The sequence below is a fragment of the Rhinichthys klamathensis genome, unplaced genomic scaffold (genome assembly GCF_029890125.1).
Source record: "Rhinichthys klamathensis goyatoka isolate OS25496 unplaced genomic scaffold, OSU_Roscu_1.1 h1tg000123l_1, whole genome shotgun sequence".
NCBI classification, from domain to species: domain Eukaryota; kingdom Metazoa; phylum Chordata; class Actinopteri; order Cypriniformes; family Leuciscidae; genus Rhinichthys; species Rhinichthys klamathensis.
Genome location: NW_026606660.1, coordinates 9695316 through 9716649, shown reverse-complemented (window position 1 = coordinate 9716649; position 21334 = coordinate 9695316). Strand labels below are relative to the sequence as shown.

Here is a 21334-nt window from a genome sequence, read left to right as displayed (position 1 = left end):
TCGAACACGTTTGACATAATGAGAACAACTGATCGATAAGCTGAGCATGCGTGCAATTTTTTTTCTGAGGGACGAAATTTACGTTTCTTAAGTATTTATTTAGTTGAACATCAGTAAGTGTAATAAAAAAAACATGTTGGAAACATGTTTATCACATAATTACTGTATTATCACTGTATTATTTTAAAGTTTGGAAACACAATGAATGGATTGTAACACTGTCAAACTAAACATTTATTAAAATAATATTTTCAGGAACAGCTCATTTAATTTCTAAGTAAGTTGATATAAATATTTGATGTAAACTATTGCCAAAGTTTTAATGGTGCACACTGCACAGTACTGCTTAGTAAATGTTTATAATGTGTTAAAACATAACGTATTAAACATATTGGAGAAGAAAGACATGCATCGATTTTTTTAGTTTTGTCGACTGTATATTCAGGTTTCAGCAGTTCTCAGCTCAGCACACAGGCCTATGCTACGGTTCTCGAGTCAAGAACTGGTTGTTGCAGTTCTTGAATCACCAGTACAGAACCGAGAACTGTTTCTTTCGGACACGTTCGATACGGAGAACCGATGAGCTGGAGATACTGAGCATGCGTGATAGCACCGTCTCTGAACAGAACTTTCTTTCGGCCAACTGATGATGTGCTGATGAGCACGCAGCACGGGTGAACCGAGGACTTAAATGAGGGGCCGAATTCGGCGAAATGTAAGTTTATTACAAATAAAATGATGAAGACCACTTATGCACTTTATATATTTAAGACATGTTAAACATCCGCGTTTGCACATCGCCTGTAGGCTGGTTCGTTTGCAAAATGTAAATGTAAGAAACTTATCCAAGAGGATTATGACGATGAGTACTATTATTTAAGTGAAGTTATGAATACAAATGCCTTTAATTTAAAGTATTTTTATCCGCCGGGATGATATAATTGACGTCATTACGCGAGGACGTAAAAGAACTGGTGAACCGGTTTTTTGAACCGGTTCATTGAAACGAACTGTCCGAAAGAACCGGTTCGCGGAAAAGAACCGAACTTCCCATCACTACTGCAAAACCCACGAGAGGCGCGAGGTTTCGAACCACTTTTATCCGGAAGCGATACTCAGAATGAAGCAATGACGTATTCAACACAATCCGAGGCCTCGTTTGTTATCGTCACGTGATTTTCACGGAAACGACACAAGCCTCGAATCGGGGCTTCATCTGGAACGCCCCTTTTTGCTCGACACAAGCTCCGGAGCCTCGCTTCAGATGTCACATCACTAAAGTGAAGACGTCAGTGTTGCGTTTACTTGTGTGGATGTGAGCGCCTGTAAGCGCAGCTTTCTATTTCATTTAGGTGATATTAAGTTATGTTTGTTTTTGAATTTTATCTGTATTTACCTGCTGCTGCTACTACTTTGTCAACAGAAACTTTTAGGAGCGCAAGAGATCTCTTCAGTCTATTCAGGTGTAATTGTACATCAAAGTAAGCCTACTGTATATGCCTACTTAAAATATTGTGTCCAATGTTTTAGGAGAATATTTGTTTATTCCTGATGATTCTTTTGCATGTTAGGCTCTGATTAGGTTGTGCTATTACAATTTAAAGAGAATAGCCTACTAGTATACGTGTGTGATATATTCAGCCGTCAAGAAAGTTTCACTTCAACCAGGTAATCAAGGTTGGCAACCATGGCCATCAAATTTCTCATTGTTACCATATGCATTTACACTATCAAAATGTATGATCACTTAAATAAGAGGAATTTAAACTATGAAAATTACAATCGTGGCAGACCTCAAAGGGCATTTCATTACATATTCACACAAAGAATATTTTTGTTGCCATTTTTTTAATCATGCTGATAATTTTATTTATTTCATTTAGTTAATATTATCTTCTAACATTTAAAATTGTAAATTTATTTGAACAATCATCAACAGGTTCAATTATGACTTATAAAATCAGTTAAATGAATTTAAATAAAAAATCAAATAAATTTACATTCTTTATTGTCACTACAGCATATACACAAGTATCAAAGTGAAAGTCTTGGATGCGATTATGTTGTGACAGGAAAGACCAGAAGCCACAAAACATTAACTGCATACTATACATGTAATGCACAGTATTCTCATAATATACATACAAAATGCATAATTACAAAGATTTTTAAGGAAATAATCCATCTCTGTGAGTCCATATAAGACAAGTGGATTGCAACCCATGTATGACAGTTTGTCGGAAGTGATTTTTAATAGTTAAAACAGATTACATTATTAGTATTTTTCTTATCCTATTGTTTCACTTCAGAAGGCATTGATTCATCCACTGAGGTCGCATGGACACCACACTGTGTGTGGTTTTTAAAGCATCTTTAGGACTCGCAGAGATGGATTACTTTCCTTAAAATCTTAATTCGTATTTATCTGTAGAAAGAAAGTAAAATGCATCTGGGACAGCATGAGGGTGAGTAAAATAAGTGAGAATTTTATTTTTGGGTGAACTATCCCATTCATATGCTGTTGGTATGCTAATCCATGATCAGCATAGACTAATAAGGATAAACTGCAACCTCTTGTGTACTTGTAAACTGTGTTTGTTTTAATCTAGAGCTCCAAAGAAATTAAAATATTTGCTATTTTATAATATTAAAATAAAATACATCAGGTGTCTGAAGATCAGGATCCCAGTCATTCAAAGGTGATATGTCTGAACAAAGTAACATTATTGTCTGATGGAGACAGTTGATCTCTGGTATTATAACTCCATCCTCTGTGTCAGCATTAGAATTTTGTTTATGGAAAAGTTGCTCAACTCCCTGGAAAATGAGAAAGGAAATGTATTATAATCTAACAATACAAACTGCTTTGAACTCCCACATGCAGTAACAAGTTGCAGACTTAAAATAATTATTTCAAACAAACTATATAAATGTTCTAAGGGATTTTACAGTACTAAATATTTACCTCCGAGTCATGCACCATTTATCATCTGTAATACTGTTGTGTAACCAGTAGATGGCTGTATAGCCCTATAAACATTTATCCATGGCTGTGTATTCCCTAGTTGCTGGATGTTTTCAGTCATAATTACTTGCATGTATTAGGTTTTGCATTTGGACATATATTTATTATTAAAGACTATTAAAAATTCAACATTTTTCTCCGAAATGTTTTTTTTTTGTTGCGTTATTATTGCTCAAATATGGACACAGAAAAAGCATTTTGTTGCATTTTGCAGAATAAATATTGCGCAGGGTGATACTTCAAAATAATTGAGTGTTTACATATTATGAATAGAGACGTGAAATGTGGTCAAGTCCTGTCTCTACTCTTTTAAAAACTCTGCATCGCAAATTACTCAGCAATTGGCTTTACATTACCAAAGATGAATCGGGCAGTGATTGACAGCGCTCTGGTCCAATGGCATCGGTCATTGTCTGATACAGTACTTTTTGTACTGTAGGCTACAGTTCAGATACTGTACAGTATAGCCCAATGTTGTTTGGGGTGGCAGGGGGGAAATATGATCTAATCGAAGACTGTAATGTAACCGTATGTAACGTTAGATAAACAAGTCATGTAATGATTGGGCTAACTTACCAATTAAATCAAGACGACACTGCTGTATAATGTTATGGGCTCTCACTGAGCTCTAATATGCCTCTCCACCTGAAAAAGCAAGTACTGTATTATAAATAGTATTAGTTTAGTATTAATTAATAAAAAAAAATCTGACTTACCACGAGTAACTGTTAGGCTATCCAGTATTCTGATATCGACGATGACAAATTATATCATTCGTCTGTACTATTCCTTCTATAAGAAATCATCTCAACAATATAGTGTAGCAGTAAATAAATACAGATATAAACTTAATATCACCTAAATGAAATAGAAAGCTGCGCTTACAGACGTTCACATCCACACATGTAAACACAACACTGACGTCTTCACTTCCAGGTCAAGAAGCTGTCAATCAAAAACTCAGTAGCCAATGAAAACACACTGCTACTAGCCCCGCCCCCACGAGAGAATTGTGTCAGAACAGCGAACGAAAACTCAGGGAGCGTAAACGAAAACTTCAGAAGCGTAAATGAAAACTTCAGAACCAAACGAAAACTTCAGAAGTGTAAATGAAAACTCTTGAAGCGCATTTGTAAGTTAAGATCAGTAAAAGAAATATGAGGAATAGTTAGCAAAACATGCAGTGTATATTAAAAACAAAGTCAAAAAAATTGCCTGCGATTCATTCTTTTTCAGTTTCAAAGATATTTTATTCAGTTTCAATTTATATATTCATTAATTTCTTGAAAAGTTACGTTCATTTTTATCGGCACAAAAATAATTCCATATTTAAGAAAGGAGATCACAACATGTTGTGTTTGATTTTACTGAATTAATCAATGCATTATGTGAGAAATTGAAAAAATGAAGATAAAAAAAACAGCAAAACCTTTTATACAAATGTATCAATTTGGATGCACCGTTTATTAGCTTTCAGAGTCAGTCAGCAGCTTTGAAAAAAAAATGGACCTGGTGAGTCCAGACCATCCAATGCATCTAAAAAATTAATATAACTATGCCTAGTAGCTATTGTAAATTCAATTTGATTATTTGTGTGTGTGTGTGTGTGTGTGTTTTCTGCATTTATATTCATATAGCAACAAATTGACACTAAGCTAGGTGGTATGACTGTGAATATATAATGCAGACTGTTGTATTTAGGCAGTTTTGTACAAAAAAAACCTCCTGTTTTGGGTGTTTTTAATATAATATGAAGCTGTTTTTGCACTTATGCCAGATTTATCATGCATTTTTTATGAATAAAAAAAAATATTGCTTTATTTCCATCAAGTTCCAATTAGAAATACCAATTACTTGGAAAGTATTTTATTAATTTAATTAAAATAATCGCCACATTATGTTTTAATATATAAACATTTTTTTTTTGTTTTATATATATATATGTTTCAAAATTGGGATAGAAATTCAAGTATTCTGCTAATACACCTCCATGTCCAACACGGTCCTATGAATATGCAAATGAACCCCGCCTCCACTCACTCACACCAGCTCTGACATCCACTCGCTGACGATCACACGTTGACCTGATTGGTTACAAGATAGTTTGTGACGTCAGAAACACCAGCGATTTCAAACCGTGTTTTTGAGACTGTCTTTGGTTCAAATATGTATCGTGGATAGTGACAATCTGTATTGTGTAATCGTAAAATATACATAAACAACAAAATGAAAGGAGCGTCCAATAATAAGCATTAGGTTAAACAATCATACAAAAAAATTACATTTGAGTGTGTTGAAAGTTGTTTTAATGTTACCCGGTGGCTAGAATGAGACACTTATTGCGCACTGCATAAGCTAGATCGATATTAGAATATCATATTAATAAAAGCTGGATGGACTTGTGTTGCTGAATGGCATGGATTTAAACATTGTTGGAATCATTTGGAAGAATGCAAATACACAAGACAACAAAATAGATTACATTGTTCTAGTAGTTTTTGGACATTTTCTATCCAAAAATCGTTGCCTTTGTAAAGGCACGACCGACTGTTATTCCTTCATTTTCATTCTGAATGTGCCTCTTATAACTAAACTATGTTACTCATCAGTATCTTGTTCAACTAAAATGTACGTTTTTAAAGTTGTCGCATGTAGTGCAGAAAGGACACGTGGGAGCTCATTTAACGTTGTCATTAGATTACGGGAATCTTCTCAACTGAGGATAATTGTGTAATATTCACATGAGGGTCAGTGCACTCTAAATCCCATAATCCACCAAACTCCATTACAGAAGTGTGTTATTAGAGGAGAACCAGTCGACGTTTCCCTCTGAATGCATTAAAGAGGCTTTATTGAAATGCATTGTGGTGGTTCAGATATGCTGTTCCTCAGACAGTTTTCTAAGGCCGAAATGTTTGTAATAAAGTCTCAGCACTGGCACAGGCTGACACACGTGTACAGTATATGCACTGCAAAAACTAAAGGTTGATGTGACCATTGATGACCTGCTTTTACACTGTCTTAGTAATGATCCTTTAATGAAGCTGAATGAAGTTACATGCAACATTGGACCGATAATCAATAGTTCACACTCCTATTGTGCTGCAATTAACCCGATCCCCAGAGACACCCCAAAGGGCAAATGCTTTATCCTGTTGTTGTGAAGGGCTAACAAAGATGAGAAAAGTGCATTTAGCTGTTAAGATCCTTGTTAAAACCCTGGAGATGAAACATAGAACTACCCATATATATAAAAAAAAGACATTTTCATGATTTTGAAACATTCCAGTGCTCCCAATGTTTAATGTGTATACATTGTAAGCCTCAATAGCCTTCTATTTTCTGTGATCTTTTAATAAAAACACATGATTTTAGAGCATTAAAGGGATAGTTCACTTTGAAATTAATTTTTGATATGTTTTAGCTTACCTCAAGGGCATCCAAGATGTAGGTGTCTTTGTTTCCGCAGTAGTTTCAATTTTGATATTTTTAGGTCAAACCGTTCTTGTCTGTCAGTCATATAATGCAGGTCTATGGTCACTTCCTTAAAGAGCATGCACAGAGAAGTCCAAATTAAACATGATTTAATGACTTGTAAATGTAAGTACACATTGATGGCCTAAGACACGAAACGAGCGGTTTGTGTGAGAAAACGAACAGTATTTATATCGTTTTTACCTCTTGTAAACACAGGCACGTCCAAGTGATCTGAGGGCGCCGGCGCTTCGGTCTGTGGGTTACAAGAGGTAAAAACGATATAAATACTGTTCGTTTTCTCACACAAACCGCTCGTTTCGTGTATTTCAAAATTGAAACTACTGCGGAAACAAAGACACCTACATCTCGGATGCCCTTGAGGTAAGCTAAAACATATCAAAAATTAATTTCAAAGTGAACTATCCCTTTAAAGTGTCCCATTATGCTTTTTCAGATATTACCTTTCATGAAGTGTGTAATGTAGTTTTTTTTGTGAATGTAAAATGACTCCGAAGTTTCAAAGATCAAAGAGCAGGATAAATACATTTATTGTCTCCCAAAAGGAAGAATGGATTCTGAACTGCTTAAAATAAGTCGACAGTAATTCCAGTCATATTTCCTGCATGATCCTACATAGGTTTGTAACAAATTTGCATAATGCCAGCCTATGGTTTTTATTGGCTGCCTGCAAACAGCGTCTACTTTGACCCGCCCTCAAACAATGTAGATGTAGCTGAGGCCTGGGAGAGTTTGGTTTGTGTTGTCGACATGTCAAGAAGTCGCTCTCCAGAGATGCAAATCCACTTTGCATACGCTTCCAAAGGATGAGGGACTCACGCTTGAATTGATACAGAAAAAAAAAAGACACTGTTGCTGTTTGTATCACTGTGTTTACAAATGCAGAGAAGGCCTCCAGATGTGAAATTCAGATGGTAATGGGCGTATTATTTCTGACATGCACTGTAAGTGGTAGACCAGTCACAACAGACTGGGCCATCTGACCAATCAGAGCAGAGTTGGCTCTCGGAAACCTTTAAAAAGCTTCCTAATTCTTTTTTTTTTTTGGAGGTCTCCTACAAAAGTGTTTTGTATTAAACTTGTATTGTATTTGTATTGAAGTGTTTACATGCATTAGAGGTCAAAAACCAATTTTATTTTCTTAATGTTCATTGCAGCACGACTCGTTCAAAGATTCAGTCTCTCTAAGCCCCGCCTTTCCGACAGCCTACTCTGCTCTGATTGGTCAGATGGCCCAGCCTGCTGTGATTGGTCTACTGCTTACAACGTGTCGGAAACTAAACACCCTGCGCCGCAGGCTTCCTAAATCTTCAGCGATTGTGCACACTGTGAACTCAGTAAGGATGCTATTACCAAATCAATTTGAGCGTGTGTCTGATGATGAAACATTGAAAGAACGATTTAACCCGAACCTCCCACTCAAGTGCGACTTGTGCAGGGCATTTCTCAGTGGCAAGTTCTTATTCAGTTTGAGGTCTCCTCTACATCAGCACTAACAATCGAATGTCGATCAACAAACCGATGTGTATATTTCTAATTTATTGCGGTGCACATGTGATAACTGTATCAATAACTGTATCAATAACAGCGCATTAGCCGAGCACTAACATGAATGACAGATGTAACAATAAAGTTTGTAAAACATATCTTGCGCCATTCTTTATCTTTACTCAAAGTAGTAAGAATGACAGACAATCTGCACCATTTTAGGTAATAGTGCCCCACATCTGATTAGCAGAACTATTTCAGTAAGACAGTAATAACGTGAGTTAGCCGGAGACCTACACAATATAAAACACAAAACTATGTATTTTGAACACCCGGTAGAAACACAGTATACATCAATAATTAATCATACTTAAAGGTTGTGATTCTGAGGAGCAAATTGGTCCAGTGGGTACTGACTCATCTTTAATGGATAAGTGTTTTTGACCTTGGCGACTTTTAAGAAGCAATCGTCAGTAAAATGACAGGAACGCAACAAAAGGTTAATACTGCTGTTGTATCGCTGTGGTAATTTTAACCATCAACCCTTCACATCATCATTCTTTGGAAGTGTTTACAAAGAGAATTTGCTTTCGCAGCTCAGAAAACAGAGTCTTCTCGACATGTACACAACACGGACCAGCTACAGCGTTTAAGGGCGGATCAAAGTAGATGTTGTTCGCTGGCAGCCAATAAAGACCACAATGACTCGTTTTGGCAGATCTGAATCGATTCTTTCTTTTGGGAGACAATAAACATATTTTTATGTTTACCTAACATATTTTTCCTTTAAGGAAATGTACTCAGATTTTCTTTCAATTTAACTTATTTATGTATATTTATATTTTTTAAAACCTTTTCTGGAACTGAGTCATAACCAGAAAATCATAGATACTTAGGCTCTTTTGACTTGGGCTAAAAACATTCAGAACTTCTTGGCAACCAGTTTTGCATGGGCAAACAATAGGATTTTCTTCAGTGACAATCTAGTTAATTTATTGTCTTGAAAACTAAAAGCAATATACAGTGAAAAATTTGGGTTTGTGTATTTCTTATATATGGATTAATTTTAAAAGGCATCTGTAGAGGCATTATCTAAACATTTACTCCCATTGCTTTCCCTGCACCGATCTGTTTCTCTCAACATCCATCAGTGCTGCGTCTCTCTGGAGAATTTAGAAATGATGAGATGTGCAATAACACGCCATGGTTTAATAATCTTGCTGGCTAGCCCAATGTTGCTGAGATGAATTCCCAGAGCATTATGGGAGGAGATCAACCAGCAACCCTAATGTAAATTTCAATTCAAAACCCTGCTTTAAAAATCCACACAAATTCGTCCTGACCAGCTGTTGAGAGATCCTTTGGGTGAATCTCCGCATAAGTTAATATGCGGGTTCCTGACAGGTACATGAGAACATCACGTATACTGATGATGATGTGACAGACAGAACTGGTTCCCTGGATGTTCTGATGTCAATGGTCCAGGAAACGCCTTCTGTGGGATTTACGGTTAAGTGCTTTCCGGTTCTCGACATTAACAGGAGCATATGTCCAGATGGTTATGTGCCAAACTCCCAGTCACATGACTATGTGATGATGGGTTCATAAATTCTATCAGGTGGTTTATTGGAATTTTATGAAATTATAACTGTGCTATTAATACCATTTGATAATTTTTTTGGCTTGGGTGTTGAAAATTGTATTGATTGAGTTCAGATTGTGAAAAAATTCCCCAGAATGATAGATGTGGGTGGGGTAAAGTGTGCCAGATGCTTGGGCCAGTGGCTCAACTAATAGTGACAGTAAGCTTTGGCCCCAAACAGAGAAAGAATTATAATAAATATCGGTAGCACTTTTTTTTACAGTCATGTTTCGCATAATATGTACTTATTGTAGTAATGACACTAACTGGTCATTAACCCTGAACCTACCAATAAAACTTAACTTAACCCATGTAGTTACCTTACAGTACTCAATACTGTTGGGGGTAAGTACACTGTTAGAACATTGAAAGTGCAATTTTGTAATGGGCTTGTGCATTAGTAATTTTCTTTTCTCTCATGATCATATTTTTATTTTTAATGCCAATTGATTACATTTTCCCCAATGAATCAGCTCTTTGACCTGATCCTTTTTTATATATTTAAAGGTGTATTGTGTAATATTTAGGATGATCTGTTGACATAAATGCAATATCATATAGATAACTGTTTTCAGTATTTTGAGGAAAAGTTACTCTAAGAAAAAGTAGCACATCTTACCCCACAGTTATAGTACATGAATCACCCCTTAAATTTGTGCTTGCAATCTTTCTTGCAATCTATTTTATTTATTTCATGACAACTCTCAGAGTGTTTGGCATGGTAATGGATATTACAATGTTGATATGTTTGGTCTTATATGTTTGGTCTTTGCTGCTGCTGCAGAGCAAGTACGGGTCTTTCTACTGCCAATAATAATAATAATAAAAATTCATTACATTTATATAGCGCTTTTCTTGGCACTCAAAGCGCTTTACATAGAAGGGGGGTAACACTTTATAATGACTGCATGCTATTAATCATTTGTTAAGCATGAGTAAACAGTTCATTCATCATTTATAAAGCATTAATAGACATTAATAAGCAGTTTATAAATACAGCTATAAACGCTTTTTTTCTTGATTTATAAGCATATCTATTATGTGTTTAATAATTGTATTTTCATACTTTGTTAATGATCAATTAATAATTTCTAAATGAAGTATAACATTATTTACAAACAAGAGTTGTCAGTCATTCATAAGATCACTTAGAAAGTGTAAGTAAATGTAGTAAATACAGGTAGTTATAAAGCATTTAGTAGTGGTCAGTTAACTATTTTGTGAGCTAATCTAAAGTGAGGACTATTCATGCCTTGTAAAGCATTTATAAAGGAGATTTAAAGGCGCATCAATCTTCTAAACAGTAAAATGTAACAAACACAACACAGTGATACAGAACAAATATTTAACAGCCTTTAAATCTCCTTTATAAATGCTTTACAAGGCATGAATAGTCCTCACTTTAGATGAGCTCACAAACATAGTTAACTGACCACTACTAAATGCTTTATAACTACCCGAATTAACCCTGAATTACAGCATAAATACATGTTAATAAAGCATTTATTAACACACTAAGTAACCATCACTATATGTCTGAATAATAAGATGTATGAATGTACATTTAAATAGTTTATTAATCATTTACTTACACGTTCTAAGTAATCTTATGAACCACTGAAAACTCTTAAATAACTGGTTTATGAAAAATGCAATTATTCATTTAGAAATAATAAATTGATCATTAATAAAGGATGAAAATACAATTATTAAATAAATTATAGATATGCTTGTAAATCAAGAAGAAAGCATTTATAGCTGTATTTATAAACTGCTTATTAATGTCTATTAATGCTTTATGAATGATGAATTAACTGTTTACTAATGCTTAACTAATGATTATTAGCGTGTAGTTATTATAAAGTGTTACCAGAAGGGGTGGATCTCCTCAACCACCACCAATGTGCAGCATCCACCTGGATGATGCGACGGCAGCCATATTGCGCCAGAATGCCCACCACACACCAGCTTACTGGTGGAGAATAGACAGAGTGATGAAGCCAATTGGTATATATATATGGGGATTATTAGGAGGCCATGATGGACAGAGGCCACTGGGCAAATTTGGCCAGGATGCCGGGGTTACACCCCTACTCTTTCGAAAGACATCCTGGGATTTTTTGTGACCACAGAGAGTCAGGGCCTCGGTTTAACATCTCATCCGAAGGACGGTGCTCTTTGACAGTATAGTGTCCCCGTCACTACACTGGGGCGTTAGGAGCCACACAGACCACAGGGTGAGCACCCCCTGCTGGCCTCACTAACACCTCTTCCAGAAGAAACCTGGTTTTCTCAGAAGGTCTCCCATCCAGGTACTGACCAGGCTCAGCCCTGCTTAGCTTCAGTGGGCAACCAGTCTTGGGCTACAGGGTGATATGGCTGCTGGCAAATAGACAATATTATTATTATTATATAAAATAATATTATTAATATTATTTTGTAGGATAGACAAAAGACCTTCTCATGCGCTCACTAGAGCACCAAGGCATTACCAATCTCTCACTAAAAGAGCTTCTAAGTCCTTTGAACAAATTGTGTAGTGGATGGCCTTCAAAAAGCAGGACAATTTTTAATTTCGAACTTATTGTGAGAGCTTTGTGCTGATGTTGAATGATCTGAGTTTTCACAAAAAGAACAGTCTTGACTGAGCCTTCTTCATTAGGACATTAGTGTTCTCTTTCCAGTTTAATTTTTCATCCAGATGGACACCTAAAAATTTATATGACTGCACAATGTCGATCACCTGACCATTAATTGTAACTGGAAGGACCTTCTCTTTTTACTTTCTGAAATCAATCACGTGTTCTTTAGTCTGCCCTACGTTCAGTTTCAAAAAGTTTGACTCACACCAGCTATAAAAAGACTGAACCTCCCTTCTGTAAGCAAGATCATCACCCTGAATAAAGTGTGAATTGCAGGTAAAATGTTTCACGAAGATAATGCAATGTGCTTACTAAACATAAAGATAAGAACCGCCCACCATTGTTTTTGTATGTTTTTTATACCAAAATGCTGAATATAATATGAAAAGTTGGTGCGTTTTACAGTGGTTTTAAGCACGCCCCCTCCCTTCCACTAGGCTGGGCGTGACGTCATAAAAGGTACTCCAAGCTTTTACTGATTATGCTCCAGGCCTGGAGTTCCGTTATATTGGAGACCTAGCTAGCAAAAATGGTTAACTATTGTGTTTGTGCGGGATGTACGAATACATCAAAAACGGGGGAGAGGCTCCACAAGTTCCCCAAGGACAAATGGCTGATTCGTGCCTGTAAGTGTTAGCATAACTTACCCGAGGTAGAGCTTAGATCGGGCCCAAAAAAATCAAGCAAGACCCTACCCGAGCCCGCTGTGTCCGAGCCCGGTCCGGCCCTGCCCGACACATTAACTGTAATTATGAGCCCGGTTTAAACCCGACTATTTTTTAATACGTGGGTCGTTATAACTGACGTTCTCAACTACTTTCTATATTACTTTCTCCCGCCCGCAACATTTATGTTTTGTCCCGCTCCCGCCCACAAAAAGACTTTTTTTCTGTACCTCCAAATACTTTCAAGTTAGCCTACGTGTCAACACCATACACATCAGCATACATGCTCCTGATCAATTATTTGTAATAAAGCATTAACACACAAACCACTGTTATAACATAAAAGCAAGCGGGCTACTGTGCATGGTTTGGGATAACTGCGCGCAGAGTGCGCTCCCATAATAATTCCTAAAAAGCTGACATCAGTTCATCGCGATCTCACACATCCCTGTTATTATCAATGAAGCTTTCATAATATATACACTATGTTTGTTATAATTAGAGGATTTGCCAGCATACATAATTCAGCACTGAACAAAAAGTCCGTTTTGAGCGGTGAGGGGAGTCCATCGTAAATGCTTCTGATTGGCCATTATTGCGTCAATAATCAACACATATGTCTGTGATTGGCTACATCGCTCAACGCTGCAGACATGTTAGAAATAGAAACTCTGCCTGTAAACCGTTTCTATTTTGTTTTAGTTGTTCTTATTGCTTTTCTGCAACAGATGAATAAAAATGTATTCGTTTTTATGTTTTATTCATAGATATTTCTAGTTTGCGGGAGTCACGCGAATCGTTTTATTCTCCCTCAACCGGCACACACAGAGTGAGTGCATTACCGCCCGCGCTCCCTTTTATGACTTCATCACCCAGTTACGGTAAAAAACATGCTATCTTTGAAGAAACCCCAATAAATGTTATTTTAACGCATTTTAAGACAGACATTTTTACATATATACACATTGAGCACTTTAGTTTACACATTAATTGGTTGTGGTGGTTAACCTGCAATTTACACTTTAAGTAGACCCACTAAAGCAGTGTCATCAGAGAATTTTTGTAACCAGCAAGATGGCTGACTATGCCTATAGTCAGCGGTGTAAAGTGAAAATAAAAAGGGGGATAGGACTGTACCCCAAGGTGCTCCAGTATTAGAATGTTTGTTACCAATCCTAACAAACTGTGATCGTGCTAAACGGTACTCTAGAATCCAGGCAATGGTTGTATTATGCAATTTAAAATCAATTCATTTATTAGCTAAAATATGTGGCTGTATAGTATTAAAAGCACTCGAAAAATCAAAATACATGATCCTAGCGGAACTGGCAGTAGTTTCAAGGTGACTGTAAATATTGTGAACCATAAATAGTAGTGCATCATCTACCCCCACACCCTTCCTATAAGCAAATTGCAAAGTATCCTGAAAAGCAGACACATGCCTAGATGATCCAGTACAACCTTCTCAAAACACTTCATAATCTGCGAAGTCAGAGCTGTAGGCCTCAGATTAGAAAGATTGTTAGACACCTTTGCTTTTTTGGGAATAGGGACAAGACAAGACGTTATAACCGGGATAATAATATGTTTAATTTATATAGCACCTATCCCAAGCTCAAGGGCGCTTCACAATAACATTAAAGAACAAACAGTCAGCTCATACATAATAAATGTTCTGTCATTCTATATACCATCCTTCCATCCATTTATCCATCTATCTGTCCCTCTATCCATCTGTCTGTCTGTCTGTCTGTCTGTGGTTCTATATACCATCCGTCCGTCCATCCATCCATCCAAACAAGTGACTTTCAAAAATCCTCTAGTTAAAAATGTAAAGAAAGAGTAAAAAGATTCATTGATTTAGAAAAGAAAGAGAAAGAAAGAAAGAGAGAAAGAAAGAGAAAGAGAAAGAAATGCTTTCATTTAAAATGATCTTTGTGCCTTTTTCTTAAAGGAGCGTTACAGATGTGAAGATCACAGATATGTCAAATCTGTCGTGACATTTTGCTTTGGCTTGAAATTTGAGGCTTTTAAGCTGTGCGAGGTGGCTGGGATGATTGACACATGGCAAGCATCATTAGGCAAGTGATTTCCGGATATTTCCTGCGTTCAGCCCCGGCCTGCCAGGTTAGAACACACCTCAGTGCAGTTAATTGCCCTTTTGGTTGCATACAGTTGCTGTTTTCTGGCTTTCATTCAGTTGTGCAGTTTTGCTAATGAAAATAAGGACTGTGATTGGTCCCTGATATGGCAAACATCTATATTTCTGATCTTTTTCTGAAAATAGCTGTTCCTTGTTGCCAAAATAATAAATTACATTGTTGTTCTTAGTTTAAAAATGTTTATCTACTACAATTACTCATGCTCTAGTTAGAGTAAACTCACAAACCGGATCTGTGAACCCACTCAAGAGCGTTTCATTAAAATTACATTCAAAATCTTGATCTGAATTTGAATTCCAAAGCAGCTCATGTTTTTAGCCTATAAAAAAAGGGCCGTTCAATGTGAATACATATATGCATAATACAAGTACAGAGAGTCTTTGTGTCATATTAAAATGAGATGACAGGCTTCAAAAGACGTGAGTGTGAGGGAGAACTCAGTCTGATTTCTATCATAGCTCCACATTTTAAAACTCGGAAGTCTAGCGACGCCTTTGATTTGAGTTCAGAGGGAAATCTGAGAGGGGGAGAGCCACTGGTTAGACGTGTGCCGTTTAATGAAGTCGCGCTGGAACGCCCATGGTTCGGGATCAAAGCCACTTTGTTTCTAAAGAGGACTAAACTGACAGGATGTCAGCCTGTTTCGCCCCTCTGAAACCGAGTCCACAGGAAATGAAGTTTTTACCTTGAGTGGCTCAAAGGGAGCTTTTCCATATCACACCATCTAGACCTGCCCTCAGAACTCACACAAGTCCAGCAATTAATTCATGAGATTGGAATATATTTCTATTTTCAGCATTACATTAATTTAGGTTGTTAGAGACCACCTTGATTTATATCTTAATGAGACTTCACATTGGCATAACAATTATAATGCTGCATAAGCAGTGTACAATTAATTTTACTGTACGTATGCTATTGCAATTTACTTAATCTCTTCATTTTGACCTGTTTATGCAGACATTTTGCAAGCTAAAGAGGAAAAGAAATGACGGGAAGCATAATCAGGATGTGGTACAAGTCTGACAGCTCAATGCATCTGGCCTAGAAACAGCTCAACTTAGTGATTATCTTATTTATGAATTCATTTTGTATGAGAAATGGCACTCATTTTATAATTAAACCGTTGATAATTTTGTCCTTGATTTCTTATTTTTCCCTCACCTCTTGTGCTTAATTGAAACAACTGTCGGCTATCAACCCGGTCGACTAATTTGACACGTGGGGAGATAAGCAAGACACGGCAACAGCCTGCTAATAAATCATAGTGAGGCTGTCACACGGGAAAAGGCCATTCAAATGTTCTCGCTAATTTTTCAGAGTGCCATTTTGAGTATGCCTGCTCCGGCTAATGTAGGAGCTTTGCTCTCCTGTCAGCGGGGTCTACTCCTGCTAGCCTGAGGCTGTGATCAGGTGCCTGATGTCAGGGTTTATCGTCGCCGAATGGTGATTGCTTTAGAATTGGTCCTCGGCATAAGCCTGTGCCATTTGTTCAGGTAATGCAAGACAAGTGGAGTTGGCTTTGCATCTCGCATGGGTCAATAAACTGAGGAAAGATGTTTTCGAGAGATTGCAAAGAATTTGAGATGAGGGTATTCAAGATATGTGAGTTACTAATAAGGCTGAATTCGACTTCTGCTCTCAATAAATATTCTAAGCACACAGGCTTGTTGACACTTATGCATTTTATTTGATGGAGTGAATGCCATCATCTTGGAATGAATGTAATCTACATCCTTTTGTTTTTCCCTGTTTACAGATATACTAAGAATTTGATAGTCTCATTTTTATTTTCTGCTTTGCTGTTTTTAATTATTCTAGAAATCCCAAGCAGTGCGTGATCTCTTTAATGATCAAAATTTCTTATTTTCTTTCACAATAGTGATATCGCAATTTAAACCATGGAAAACTCTGTTAGACAATCGATCTCAGGACATCAACATTTCAATGGCAGTGGTACAGTGTTACTTGCATAGAGCCAGTGCTAGTGAGACATATTGATAGGCTCTCTGTTTGATGAAATAAAGAAAACATTTCACTTTAGAGTCCCCGATGGCTCTCAACTCCCAACAAATATGTCAACATACTGTGTGATTTATGCTCTTAGGGTGCGTTCAAAACTTGGTTTGTTTCGATTAAATGTATAATTTTCTTTTTTGGTCTGGACCAAAAGAATCAAGAGACCTAAACTACAAGTGTGAACACACCCTAAATTAAAGTGTTTTGAAAGCATGTGATACAGTAGCTTTGTATTAGCAAAGAAAAAGGGAAGAAAATTTTTAAGGCTTTGTATTAGCAAAGAAAATTAAGCCTTAAAGGGATACTCCACTTTTTTTGGAAATAGGCTCATTTTACAACTCCCCCAGAGTTAAACTGTTGAGTTTTACCGTTTTTGAATCCATTCAGCCGATCTCCGGTTCTGGCGGTACCACTTTTACCATAGCTTAGCATACATCATTGAAGTGGACAAGACCATTAGCATTTCTCAAAAAAAAAATACCAAAGTGTTTCGATATTTTTCCTATTTAAAACTTGACTCTTCTGTAGTTACATCGTGCACTAAGACCGACGGAAAATGTAAAGTTGCGATTTTCTAGGCTGATATGGCTAGGAACTATACTCTCATTCCTGCGTAATAATCAAGAAACTTCACTGCCGTACCATGAGAGCAGCAGGCGTAATGATATGACGCAGCGCCTGAAAATAGGCTACCGTCCGTCAACACAACGAAACTATTTTCAGGCGCTGCGTCATATCATTACGCCTGCTGCACTCATGGTACGGCAGTGAAGTTTCTTGATTATTACGCAGGAATGAGAGTATAGTTCCTAGCCATATCAGCCTGGAAAATCTCAACTTTACATTTTCCGTCGGTCTTAGTGCACGATGTAACTACAGAAGAGTCAAGTTCTAAATAGGAAAAATATCGAAACACTTTGGTATTTTTTTTTTTAGAAATGCTAATGGTCTTGTCCACTTCAATGATGTATGCTAAGCTATGCTAAAAGTGGTACCGCCAGAACCGGAGATCGGCTGAATGGATTCAAAAACGGTAAAAACACAACAGTTTAACTCTGGGGGAGTTGTAAAATGAGGCTATTTCCAAAAAAAGTGGTGTATCCCTTTAAGTAAGTGAATTAAATCCGTTGCAATTTCACAAATTAAAACTTTGTGATTTGTTATTAGACATGCAACGCCATTTGGCACCATCAAAACTCAAAACTCAAATTTTACGCAAGAACTAGTTAAATTTGATAAGTATGGTGGACGGCAATATTTTAGAGAATAAGGAACTATTCATTTAAAGGTCTGTTTAGAATTATTAAATGCAGTTTTGTGCCCTTCTTTTCTACTTCTCCCACTCTTTCACTTCTCACAATGCTGTAGCATTATTGCGCTCCACAGAAAGCCAGTCATTTAAGAATCAAGCACTGTAGGAGTCTGAGTGTGATTCTTTTTTTTTCCGTTATTTTAGTGATCCATTCTGAGCAGCAGCCTCTCTGATGTACTCAGACACCGACCCTGAGCTCGTAACTCATACAGCGTGGCCTTGCAGTTGTTTGTGTGTCTAGCCGGGGCTGAAAAGCATTAATTGCTCCCCAGCGCTCTGGCCGTTGCTGACCAGGTTAACTGCCCCCTCTCTCAAACCATTTACCCCTGCGCCTCTTCCACACTGCCGTCCAAATAACTGCTTCAGTTTAAGAGGGAAGCGTATCAATTCCTCTGCGGTGGTTAATGAATTTTGATTGCTATAGCTACCAACAGAGATATGGTTTTGCTTTATTGATTAAAAGCTACTGGGATAATTTTACACACACGTGAGCAAGAAATTTCATGGATGGATCGCTGGGCTTTATCATTAGCCTCATTTTAACCTTTCTGCGTGTGTGGTTTTGAATGTGATATTGGAAAATTTGATTATTTTTCCTGTCGAGTCGAATGATATAACCAACCATCCAAGAGAATCAAATGTGTGAGTTTAGGAAGGAATGTGTGGGAATTTGAAATTAAACCTAGATATTTAAAATGATATTTCTATAGGCCCCCTAAATGTAAAATATCTATCCATCCATCCATTCATATTTGACGAGTTACACGGCAGTAGTTATAATAGGGTTTTGGGGGTTCAAATGTATGAGCCAATTGTATTTCATATCACTAAGAAATACAATTTAAATATATCTTGTCTTAAATATTTTTTATTTTACTTTTGCATTATTTATGGTGTTTTTGTCTGTCGGAGTCTCTTTACGTTCATCAGTTATAGCTATGTTCTTTCAGATGTGGACGTCAGCCAGTAGAACATAATTTATTTCCACTCCAGCAATATGGTTACGTGAGTTGATACCTACTGATTCCCTTCATCTTCATCCTCGGTGTGTGGGTCTCATTGACCGTCAGAATGAAAGGCTTTGTTCTGAGTCACTCTGTTCAGTGGAGGACTTCAAATGAACGAACTCATTGGTGCAGTACAAGGGCAACTATGTAACACTATTCCGCCAACTCATTTGGCCTGGAAACATTGATGATAGTCTTATCAGTTCACAGTGGATGACAGGCGCAGTGTAGTCTCACATTGCCAGATTTTTGGAGTAACTGTGGTCCACTCTTCAGCTTAAAAGAATATTCTGGGTTTGGAATGGTAATGGATATGACAATTTTGATATTTTTGGTCTTGGCACAATAGATTGGCTATGCTGTTATTGCTGCAGAGCAAGAATAGGATTTTTTTTTTACTTCCAATACAAACACGACACGCTGCTGTGAGAAAGTAAGACATGCCACTGCTGTACAATATAGCGTACACGAATTACCCGTAGCAGATCTATACAGGTGGAGCTGGGGAAGGTGGAGGGTTTCTGAAAGTGCGCTGTACCAGTATTTGTTGGTTGAGCAGCGCGTTCATTGGCTACTGATACAGCAGGAACCAATCAGCTGTGGGCTATAGAGAATGATGTGGTTGCAAGCAGATTTTAAGAGTTTAAGGACCTATCAGCCTGCGCCATCTAGAGTTTCATGACAGAACTTTATATTAAGCTTATTCAGCAGCACTTGTGGTATAATGTATAATGATTGCCACAAAAAAAAAAGAATACATTTGATTTATCCATACTTTTCTTTAGATGGAGGTTACGGTGAGGCACAAGTGAATGGGACCAGTTTTCTTTGGTTAATTGTAATGTAAATCATTGTTTTTATGGTTATTTTATGGTTTTATGGTTTATGGCATTGTGTTGTCATGGCTACAAAATTGGTTAGAACAAAAAAAAAAGGTCATTTTGATTTAAGGTCGATTTCTTTCATTCTAAAATCATGTTAGCAAGATTATTGTTCACATATTGTGGCTATACTATTAAAACAAGTTAGTTTTTTAATGATTACAGATTGCCCCCATTCACATCGATTGTAAGTGCCTTGCAGTTACCCATATATATTAGGGGTGGAACGGTACACAGAAGTCACGGTTCGGTTCATACCTCGGTTCAGACATCACGGTTCGGCACGATTTCGGTACAATGGAGGGAAAAGCAAAACAAAAATGCAGAAGGCATTGTATTTTTTAAATAAGTTTTATTAATAAAGGCATAGAACCAGTTTATTTGTAGTGGACTGACAATAGTCTTATATAATTATGTTATTAATTAAATTAATAAAAAGACCTTGCAAGACCTTGCGATATGTTTGGTAATCGTACCTGAATTAATTTAAAATGAATTTGCTATATTTCAGATCAATATATTTGTTTTCCTTAATTTTAATTAACATTATTAATTAACAATGTAACATTATTCTCATCTGAATTATAAATAATTGATTTCTGTATAAAATAATACTACCATTAAAAACACATTCGATTTTCTTTTTTAATCAATGTAGAATGTGTAAGATTAGTGCTCCGAGGACAAGAAATGAAAACCAATGCAATATGATGAATGTCCAAAAGATGGGAACCACAGACTGTTTTGAAATGGAGTTGGATAAATATGTTTTGCTTTTAAAACAGTGTGTGTGTGTGATTTCGGTTGGGTGACAGTTGTAGGTTACAGTTTGACAAGAGTTTACAGTGTGACAAAAGCACAATGTTGTGTTTTATTGCGAGTGTACACAAATATAAGTAAACACTTTGCAGATTTAATGATCTGTATGAACAAAATGACGGAGTATGTTTTTTATGTTTCCACTGTTCGATCGCGCCCGCGCCTCTCTCGCTCTCT

The 21334-nt window shown here is 36.8% G+C and overlaps 1 protein-coding gene and 1 long non-coding RNA gene across 2 annotated transcripts in view; one reads left to right on the top strand and one right to left on the bottom strand.

Annotated features, from left to right (window-relative positions):
- Positions 1-21334, top strand: part of smyd3 (SET and MYND domain containing 3) — a 216450-nt gene that overhangs the window by 107953 nt on the left and 87163 nt on the right. The window lies entirely within an intron of this gene.
- On the bottom strand, positions 1992-3966 carry LOC130089044 (uncharacterized). Its single transcript, XR_008807521.1, has 2 exons — positions 3602-3966; positions 1992-2817 (listed from the first exon to the last, which is right to left on the bottom strand). It is a non-coding gene; the product is annotated as an uncharacterized LOC130089044 (long non-coding RNA).